The sequence below is a fragment of the Rhinolophus hipposideros genome (assembly GCF_964194185.1).
Source record: "Rhinolophus hipposideros genome assembly, chromosome: 17".
In the NCBI taxonomy this organism is placed as follows: domain Eukaryota; kingdom Metazoa; phylum Chordata; class Mammalia; order Chiroptera; family Rhinolophidae; genus Rhinolophus; species Rhinolophus hipposideros.
In genome coordinates, this window is record NC_138063.1 from 28,973,631 (window position 1) to 28,984,312 (window position 10,682).

The 10,682-nt window shown below is 40.3% G+C and overlaps 1 pseudogene across 1 annotated transcript; it reads left to right on the top strand.

The window, feature by feature from the left end:
• The first annotated feature begins 8,549 nt into the window (after positions 1 to 8,549).
• LOC308509837 (adenosylhomocysteinase-like) lies at positions 8,550 to 10,135 on the top strand (annotated as a pseudogene). Its single transcript has 2 exons — positions 8,550 to 8,636; positions 9,210 to 10,135. The product of its transcript is annotated as an adenosylhomocysteinase-like (transcript).
• Positions 10,136 to 10,682: the final 547 nt, after the last annotated feature.

Below are 10,682 nucleotides of genomic sequence, written 5' to 3' on the forward strand. Positions count from 1 at the left end.
CCTCATTTTCTGCTGTTTTAACTTCCACATTTAGTTCTACACATGCTTCATCAGTAAATCTCTCCCACTCATTTATCTCCCTGAATATCTCCGATCCTGTTTCCATCACTCTCAATTTCGAGAAAACTCCCCTTTTAGAAAGTGCATTTAAGTGTCTAATGGAAACTGGATTCAACCTCTCTAGTTCTCTTCAATGGCATCATTCTCTCTGCCCCACTTGCTGATCACAACCCTCTCAAATTTCTGAGTCAGTTTTCTAATCCCTGCCCTACCCACCCCTACCTCACCCCAGCAGCAGAAACCTTACAGATGCAAGAGAGGAGAGGGATACAGTTCCTTCCTTTAAGCCTGGAGCTGCCTACCTCTTCTCCAAAGGAAGAGCTTAAATAAAATGCAAAACATTGATACCGCCAGACTATTAAGCAATCAGCTATTTTTAAAACTTCTTTTAGATTTAATTAATCTACCAATCAGTAATCAATCAAGCACCAAATATTGTTTGAGCTTCTCAGTGCACCATAATACACTGCTGTGTGAGGAAGATGCAAGTTTCATCCCTGCCTCCCAGGTCCTAGCAAATACAGCCAAGGGGAACAACATCACTGACAACAGGGCACCTGTCGACATTAACTTTCTAATATCCTAATGAGAAATGCTTGAAAAAAAAACCACAATGTGGAATGATGAAATCAATGACTGAGCCCATCTATAATAACAGATCTAATTTGGGCTTGCCCTTAACACATCTTTTTGGGAATTACAAAAATGTATCTCCTTTGGGCAGATGAATTAGAAAACAAACAAACAAACAAATAAACAAAAACCTCTCTCTTTTCTTTTTTTTTTTTTTTTTTAATCTTTGAATACAATTGCTCACCAGTACCCAGTTTGGTGACTGGAGGATCAGCAAAACGCCTGGACCCCCCTTGCTCCCCAGCCTGAGTACCACCCCACAACAAAACTTACACAATTCCCTCTGGTGCATCTTCCCTGGTCCCAGAGAGGATCCAAAGATGGAGCTGCAGAGGCTCTTGAACTTTCTGAAATGGTGTGGAAATTGTAGTGTTTATAGACGTCTACGCTTATCCTCAAGAGAGAGAGCATAGTTTCCCTTAGATCCCAAAGAAGTCCATGACAAAAATGCTGAAGAATCATCACTCCAGACACTCAACCTTACAGCACCTTCAGCACCAGAGTTGAGGAACCTGATGTCGTATTTTGATTGTTCAGCCTGTGCGCTGAATGACTTTCCTCAAGTTGCTTAAATGTTCTCTGGTTTTGTTTTGCTGCTGCTGTTGTTCTTGTTTCATGTATGTAAGTATAAATCTTCTTAATGGGTTTATACTCACAATGATACTCTTATCACAGCCCTTCAAATGCACCTGAATACAAAGTTTAACTCATTAGATTTCACTGTTTTGTACTTCCTCAGAGTGGTTTCTGACTAAAGAGCAAAAATGTGTATCTGGATAGGTCTAAGCAGAAGTGTCTGTTCCTTCCTCCCATTCCTATCTACATAATCTGTTCTCTCTTTGTCTGAAATCAAAACCTTCTCTTTAAACATTTCTTGAAGATTTGGCTCTCTGCCCAAAGGTGTAACTACCCCTCACCACCTACCTCTCTGCAGTGCAGCTAAAGGGACTTCTAATTCATGGATTCCACACCATTCCTGTTACACATTTCTCACTCAGATCCTTATTTCAGACTCTATGCCGCTTAATTTCCATGAAACATCGTTTTCATCATTCCTTTGATAAAATCTTAATTCCCTCACCCCTTCTATCATATTCATTGGGTAATCCCTCAATCTGGCTAAACCTATCCTTCTGCCTATTTAGTGCCTGTATCTAAGCAACTGAAATTGTTCTAGAAACCATTGCTGGAAGGAGTATAAATTTCTACCACCAATTTGGGAAACAATTTGGCATTATTTTTAAACTTGTGTCTACTCTATGAGCAAACAATTTCATTCTTAGGTGAGTAACTCAGAGAAATTGCACACATATACCAAGAGTTATGCATGAGAATGGCCATATAGCATTTTTGTAATAGCAAAAACAAAAGCTATACAGTGGGTGGAAATAAATGAATTACATCTCTAAGCAACACTACGGATGTAGCTAATAAATATAACATGGAACAAAATGAAGTCACAGAAGAACACATTCAATATGCTTTAAAGCTTAAAGCTAGGCAAATTAAGCAATTTCTGGTTTAGGGCTACGTATGTATGTAATGTATGTATATATATATATATATATATATATATACACACATATATATACATATATATATACATATATATGTATGTAATGTATATATATATATACATATATATATACATACATACACACACACATACATACACACACATATACTCACAAGTGTAGGAAGGAGGCAGAATTTAGAAGAGTGGTTATAGCTTCAAGGAAGAGGAAGAGGAAGAAGGAAAGTGTCATGTAATTCTGGCAAGATTCATATCAAGTTCTTAACTTCAAATATAAGACCACACATTTCAGGTGGGCCCTCAACACTATTCAGAGCTCTTAGTGCATTTCACCAAGTTACTCTCACACTTTTTAAGTTAAGTATAAATTTTTTTCTTTCTCTTTTACCATGAAATTACCAACAACCCTCCTCCTTGCTCTTAGCTCACAAAGATGAGAAACTAAATATGGACTAATTCTGAAATTTATTTTTACAAAGTTTTTTTAGTTTTTCTTAGGTAAATTATTACTGCTTTAGAAGACTAGTGCAAAAAAAAAGTTAACTTAAAATAATTGTTAATTCAGATTTGCCTGGATTTGAGGGTAGAAATTGAAGGTGACAATTATATCATCCTTCCTTCCCCAAGTTTTAATCTATAGCAAGAATAGACACAAGAATCATTAGCCAAAACAAGATGAAAAACGTGTTTTATTAATCATTTGGAAATAGCGATTAAAAGACAGTTTCTGGTAAATTGTGTTGAAAGTAATGGTTATGGCTTGAGGACCGAAATAGAGCATCGTATGCCATTAACAATTATTTGGAGTCCGATGCGACCATAGGAATGCATAAAACTCTTTACCCACCAATTAAGAATAGGGAAGCTAAACGTGGGTTCTTCCCTGCGTAAGGAGGAGAACCTCCTCTAAGCCAGCAGGAAGCAGATGATAGCCCACTGCCCTGATGACCAATCCAGAGCCAAGGCACAACATGCGAATTACTGTCAACAAGTCCCAGTAAGCACATGACTCTGACCAATGTAATCAGTGGCAACTCTGCCCATGGAGAAGGGTCATTGAGAAAAAGAAAAGAGCAGTACAATGGCTGATCATTGAACAAATGGTGGGGGCGGGGGTGCAGAGTTAGGGGCAGTGACCTCCATGCAGTTGTACATCCACAAATAGCTTCTGAAACTGCAGTCGGCCCTTTGCATCCATAGATTCAACCAACCACTTACAAAACAGTATTTTGAATCCAGGGTTTGGAATCTGTGCTTGGGATTGCAAAAATACTATTTTTGATCCACAGTTGATTGAGTCTGTAGATGTAAAGCGGAAACATTGGAAAGCCTGAAGGAGTGTTTATTGAAAAAAATCTGAGTGTAAGTGGACCCACTCAGTTCAAACCTGTGTTGTTCAAGGATCAACTGTAGTTACTTCTCTAGTCTTCCCACGAAGGTAGAAAAGCCCCTCATCTCTGGTCCAGGGGAAGGAGCATTGTTACAAGGTAAAGAACCTCTATTATCAGCCACACCTGGCATCAGGCTTTTATTCATTAAGTAATATTTTGTTAATTGTTTTGTTTTCCCTAAGGTCTTTGAGGTCCTCTTAAGTATATTGTAGTTTTAAAATCTAGAGCCCCTCAGAATGTTATCTGGGTTTCAAACATTTCAGTCATAAATAACTTGCTCAAGTATTGTTTTCTATGTTAATAAAAACCACAAATGTGATCTTTGTGTCCAGAGCAGAAAAGGCAGATCATTAAGTGGGACATGGAGCTGATCCTAAACTGCTCTTACCAATGTGATTTTATTTAATTTCATGACGTCTTATTTTACTCATCCCTCAGCGTAAACAAGTTTTCTGTCCTTTGTCTCTTTCTTCTTAAATTAGAAACAAATTCTAATCATTGGTATGTTTCATTGGGTCCTGTCCTGATTAACCGAGGCTTTTCTGTAAGGTGAAAAGAATTCCACTCTCCCAGTGATAAAGGCACATTCTCCAACATCATTCCTAGTAAGCCTGTGCCTCAGGCTAATCAACCAGAGCATTTGAGAAATAAATAGTGTCCAAGCACAAGTCATTCACCCAGCAGGGCTTGGTCTCCTGTGACATCCCAGTTTGGGACAGCAAGGGAGGTAAAGATAGAGAAATCCATTCATTCAGTGGACATTTGTTAAGCGCCTCCTATACCTAAGGCAATTTGGTTAATGTGTAGTTGGGGTGGGGAGATCATGAAAAGATGTAAAACCCAGACCTGCCTTCAGGGAGCCTTACTTTTAGAACAGGATGTAAGCACTGCAAAAATCTGCTAATGTTATGGATACCAAGACCAAAAAAAACCCAAGCGGCACTCAGAGAGTTAGGAGAGTTAGCTTTACTACTATGGTGGGCTCAGTAGTAAAAAGACTGAAACCCTTCCCAAAGACTGAAACCCTAGCAAGGGATCCTTCCCAAAGACTGAAACCCTAGCAAAGTTTTGAGCAGGTTTTTATAGGTTGGGGACTTCCTTGAGTTGGGGAAGGGGTAGGTGTCGTCTAGTGATTGGCTCGGGGTGCGGCTCGGAAAGTGTTATGAGGAAGTGGGCTGGGGCTTAGGCTGGGGACCTCTCTCTCCACTCGGGCCACCATTTTAGGTCAGTTCCACGTGGCAGGGAACCATCCTAGGTCAGTTTCTCCATCACTAAAACAATGAACTATGACAAATGTCATTGTGGAAAAGATTTCAAAGCTGATAGACAGAAATTTCAAGTTACCACTAGCCATTTTACACCCCAGTATAAACCGTCATCTTCACCCCATCCCAATGACTCCACTCCTTAGAAGAGACTCAATTCCAAGGAAAGTATAATAGAAATTATCTTATGAAATGGGAATGTGCTGGGATACACTAGCTCAAGAGAGAGGAAGGCAACAATAATTCCAGTAATAGAAGAGAATGTAAGTTAAAAACGTCCAGAGAAAAACGTCCAGGATTTGGTGGAAAAGCCAGAGTGAGGAACACTAACTAGTTGCATAGAAAAAGTAGGACCTTCACTAAGATAAAAATATAATAGCCAAGAGTTTGTGTTTCTTCTGACAGTTACAGTTTGTGAAGCTGAAAGCAAAACTGTATGGCAAATATGTGAACATAATTGGCTTTACAGTATGGATGGGAAACAAGGGGAACTTCAGGTGGGCTGCTCTAATGAGCTGAATTTGTGGTGCTGTGAAGGCAGATACTCTTGATAGGTAAAGTTTAGTAAAAATGCATGCTCCCCAGTTTACAGCCAATTAGAAGTTTTCAATAAAGCTTGATTGTTGACTTCTTTGTGTTCAATTAGAATTGAAAGATTGGGATGCATTAGGGTGATAGTACTGTTTGAAAAAAACATCAGTATAAACTTGGCTCAGACTTCACTTTATTTTGGTTTTAAAAAATAACAAGCTAAGAAAAAAAATTCACAAAACTTAAGCATTGCAACCCTTCTCTTAAGCATTTCTAGAACTATTTTAGATAACAGAAGATCCCTAAGGTGAAAATACAGGTTCCCACTGGCCCCTCAGAAACAATTAATGACTAACAGGCCTAGGAACAAGATCAGGAATTATCCAATTGTGTGTTTCTTGGTGCATATATTTGCCTGAGAGATTTTGTCTTATGTTTTATTTGAAGGCTGGAGAGAAGGAGGCATTATATGGTGAGAGGAGGTGAAAAAAACTAACTCAACCAAACTTAAACAAATGACATAGCTTATTGGCAGTTAGGGCCTCCTGGGGCAAGTGTCACAAGTCAAGCCTTTTGAAATGCCTGGAAGTCATTTTACGAAGTCTGTAGGGGCTTTTCAATGCTGTCCTTGACTTGGTTCCTATCATTCAAAACACTGCGCATCTAAGTAAGTGCCTTACCTTTAATGGGTGTTCAACTCATGTTCATTGAGTGATGGCATGACTGAATATATGAAAGAATAATAAAAAGCAGAGTACTGAGGCCTAATCAACCAGGTAATAAGGTTGCATGGAAACTCTGCCTTTGGTTTATGGTCTATTTCATGTGGACGAATCTTCCTTCCTTTATGAGATTTAGAGCTCTCTAAGAGAAGGAATATGAATTCATCTTCTTCTATGCCCCTTCTCCACAAAATAGCTTGTCAATAAATGCCAGTGAGTGGTAAATGGTAAAACAAAAAAAAAAAAAGGAAAATAAGGTATCAAATTGAACGACAATGATCTACTTATATTCAGCCTTTCCTGCTATTGTGGAATTCTCTAGAAGATGCCACTAGTCTGAAGGCAGAATTTCAATTTCAGAATGAAAAGGGAGTAAGCTAAATAAATTGTAAACCCTATGAGGGCAGAATGATGTGTGTCTTGTGCAGGGCAATATTGTCAGTACCTAACGGTATTCTGTTTTTGTTGAATGTTTTTTTTTTGTTTGTTTGTTTGTTTTTAAATGTAAGGTAGGAAGAAAGGAAGAGATCCTAGTCCAATATGAAACAAGGAAATATGGTTCCAAATATCAAAAATCTATATCCTCCTCTCTCTTTCTGTCCCTCCACTCTTTCTTTTTGGGAATTTGTGATGATTTTTGGAGTATGGTGATTACAGGTAGGAATAAATGAGATATTTTCCAGAATCAGTATTAACTCAAAAGCTGAACTCTTCTTGTGGGTCGAGATCTCATTTTGTACTGGTGACCTCAAGCCTGGAAACCCACAGTACTCTAAAAATTCATTAGTGGGCAAATGTGATGCCTTTGTACCTGCTTTGGTCAAGATCAAACTAGCTCCAAATTTTGTGTAAATGGGCTCTAGTCTAATATCTGTACAACCAAATACAGATTTAAATAGCCTTCCCTTGTTTGGCGCTGCCTCTGTTTGAACAATCATTTTCAGAGCCTTGGAAAAGATAAACGCAGTCCAAATGGCCCCATTGTCAAAGCTAAACTTGCTCACTAGTCCACAAGCTTCAGGATGGAAAATGGATGTAATTTGAAAACGTAACTTAAAACTTTATTCTCTACACATTTCACACCACCCTGTCACTAAATCAATGCAGTAGGTTGCCTGTCGGCTTCTGTTTCATCTTCATTTTACATTCTGGGGATAATTGAACTCCAGGAGGATGGGTAATTCCTTTAAGACTTAGGTCCCTTCTGGCTCTAGATTTTATAACTTTGTATCTCTTATAAATCAATAAATCTTCATGTTATAACATTGAAAAAAGTAATGACCTATTGTTCTGATGTCAATCTTATGACAACCTAGGACATTAAGAACAGAAATAACAACCTAGAATTAAATGGAAAGGTGGTTCATTGGTTTAAATAGAAATTGCTGAAATCAGATATCAAACCTTAACTCCTAGGCTTGGTCATCATGACCCAGTGCCATTTACTTTATGACTAAATCGTACACAGGTATCATTTAACTCTCCAAGCCCAAAGCAGATTGTAATCATCAGACTGAAAGGAAAATTCAACTCCGTGAAATCACACTCAAAGCAGAAGGTGCTGCTGAGAGCCTCGGAGTAAGAAAAGAGATCAAAATTTTTAGAAATCTTCCCAAGAACTCCAAAAGCACAACTCTGGGGTCATGAATTCTAGAAGAAATTGCAAACTATGTGAAGTAGAGCACAATAATTGTTTTGAAAGATATTTAGTATACTCTGAGAAATCAGAGAAATAAAACATATTTTAACAACATAAGCATCAAAACCATGAAGCTATTTTTTTTTTTAATTCTGGTAAGTAAATGTTTATTTTTAACACAGTCTATACATTTTGGGGAAATGTTATTCATGTTTAATAGATATTTCCACAGTATGGATCAAAATAATTTAATATATAACTTATTATGTGTAATTGAATAATATATGCTGGGGTGTCAAAAAATGTATACACATTTTAAGAGATGTTGTCTTAAAACATGTATACATATTTCTGTATGTATATTTCTTTTTTTTTTTAATTACCATTTTCTCTAACTTTCTGGGCTCAATTTCACTTGAATACTTTCCATAATCCATTCTTGGCTTCGTTATGAGTCCTCTCTCATAGTGTGGTTTAAATCCTTGGGTGCTAGTAAACACTGAAAAACTTAAGAAAAACCCCTCTAAACCGTGCTGTTTCACTAATCAGCTCTTCACCTCCCCAGTTATTAACAGTGGTCATTCCAAACACAGGATGTTATCAGATATCAAGAAAGGATTGTAGGATGGTATTGTTAGTCCAGACGACAACAGAAGATTGCAAGTGAGGAGAACCTGGGTGGGACTGGAATTTTGGGTGCTTAGGTGAGTCAGGAGAAGAAACAGGGACTACCCTTAGAGAGCCCAGATGTACTCATGCGAGTAGATTTGGAGGATGTTGGAGTTGGAGAAAGGACAGGGCCATGAGTTGATTCTTCATACGAAGCAGAATATAAAAGGCAACTATAGTACCTTCCAGACTGTGAAAATATTGTGCTGGGATTATAATGAGGAGGGTGGGGACATGCCTAAAATGCACTGCCCACAGTGAAGTTCTGCAACAATTTATAGTTTAGCTTGGACTCTTCCACTGTACAATCTAAGTAGATGCTGTCCACACGTTTTCCTCATTCCCTTCATGTCCAAGGACATACTTTTAAGAATTATTGGCCATGGCTGACAACAGTGCTTAGGTGCAGGAGAAGATAAGTTTGGGGGTTAGGAGACAGCCTTTTCCCAGGGTTAGGGTGCCCCACCCCCTTTTTCTCTTGGGGCATAGTGTAAAAGTCCCTAACCACAGTGCTACCCAAACGATGATCTTGATATTCTGAGTTAATTGGCCATGAGATGGCTGCAGATTTTCCCCCTAAGGACTTGAAAGCCTATTGTGGTACACACTAAAGTCCTGCTCTTGACTAGAATAGGCCAACTACTATTTGTAGTTTGATTGATTCTAGACCAGGTCATGACCTGCTGCCATTTGGGGGAGAGCAGTTTTAGAAAAATTTGTTGCAAATGGCTTGTTTAATTGCAGAATTGGACTACTGAGGTGTAGTGGTCCAGCGGCAACATCTTCTACACCCTGGACCATGCAGCGGCTGCCACTGCCAAAGACAGCGTTCCAGTGTATGCCTGGAAGGGTGAAACAGATGAGGAGTACCTGTGGTGCACTGAGCAGACACTGTACTTCAGGGATGGGCCCCTCAACATGATTCTGGAGGAGGGCGGTGACCTCACCAACCTCATCCACACCAAGTACCCACAAATCCTGTCAGGCATCCGAGGCATCTCTAAGGAAACCACGGCAGGGGTCCACGACCTATAGAAGATGATGGCCAGTGGGATCCTGAAGGTGCCGGCCATCAATGTCAATGACTCTGTCACCAAGACCAAGTTTGACAACCTCTATGGCTGTTGGGAGTCCCTCATAGATGGCATCAGGCAGGACACAGACATGATGATTGCGGGCAAGATGGCAGTGGTAGAAGACTATGGTGACGTGGACAAGGGCCATGCCTAGGACCTGAGGGGTGTCAGGGTCCGAGTCATCATCACCAAGATTGACCCCATCAACAGTCTGCAGGCCGCCATGGAGGGCTATGAGGTGACCACCATGGACGAGTCCTGTCAGGAGGGCGACATCTTTGTCACCACCACAGGCTGTATCAACATTATCCTCTGCCGGCACTTTGAACAGATGAAGGATATGCTATTGTGTGTAATGTTGGACACTTTGATATAGAGATTGATGTCAGGTGGTTGCACAGGAACGTGGTGGAGAAGGTGATCATCAAGCTCCCTGTATACCACTACTGACTGAAGAATGGGCGCTGCATCATTCTGCTGGCCGATGGCTGGCTGGTCAACCTGGGCTGCGTGAGTCACCCCAGCTTCATAACGAGCAGCTCCTTCACCAACCAGGTGCTGGCGCACATTGAACTGTGGATCCATCTGGACAAGTATCCCTTGAGGGTCCACTGAGGGCTTAGTGTGTTCTGGCTAGGGGCAAAGAGTGCTGATGTGGCCTGAGATCTCTAATGGGGCTGGATAAACAGGGTGGGGGTGGGGGTGCTCATTACTGCTATCTGTATTCTCCAATAAGATGTGAACTTCTGTTGGTGACAAAGCCCCAAAAAGCAGTTTCCAGGCTCTCGGCCTCACATAGAAAGCTGCTGGCTCAGGTAGTAAATGGCCATCAACTGTGATTGGATGGCCATCAGCTGTGGCTAGTTGGCCGTCAGCTGTAACCAGTGAGCCATTGGCCACTAATATAACTGCCGTGGCTAAGCTAGCAAAAGAATTGGGGGCTAGCAAGAGCGGATTGCAGAGAGGCGGATGCCGCTGGCAAGAATGTAGTGGTATGACTCCCCTACTTATGGCTCCGTGGGTGTTCCTTTTTGGCCTCACCATATCCTGTGTTCTTATGTGGGGAGCAGGAGCAGAGACCCCGCGTGACAGGTGGAAACTGAATCTTTTAAAAGATTGGGTCCCTAGCTCCTAGGCATGCTGTACCTAGTTATTGAGTGGT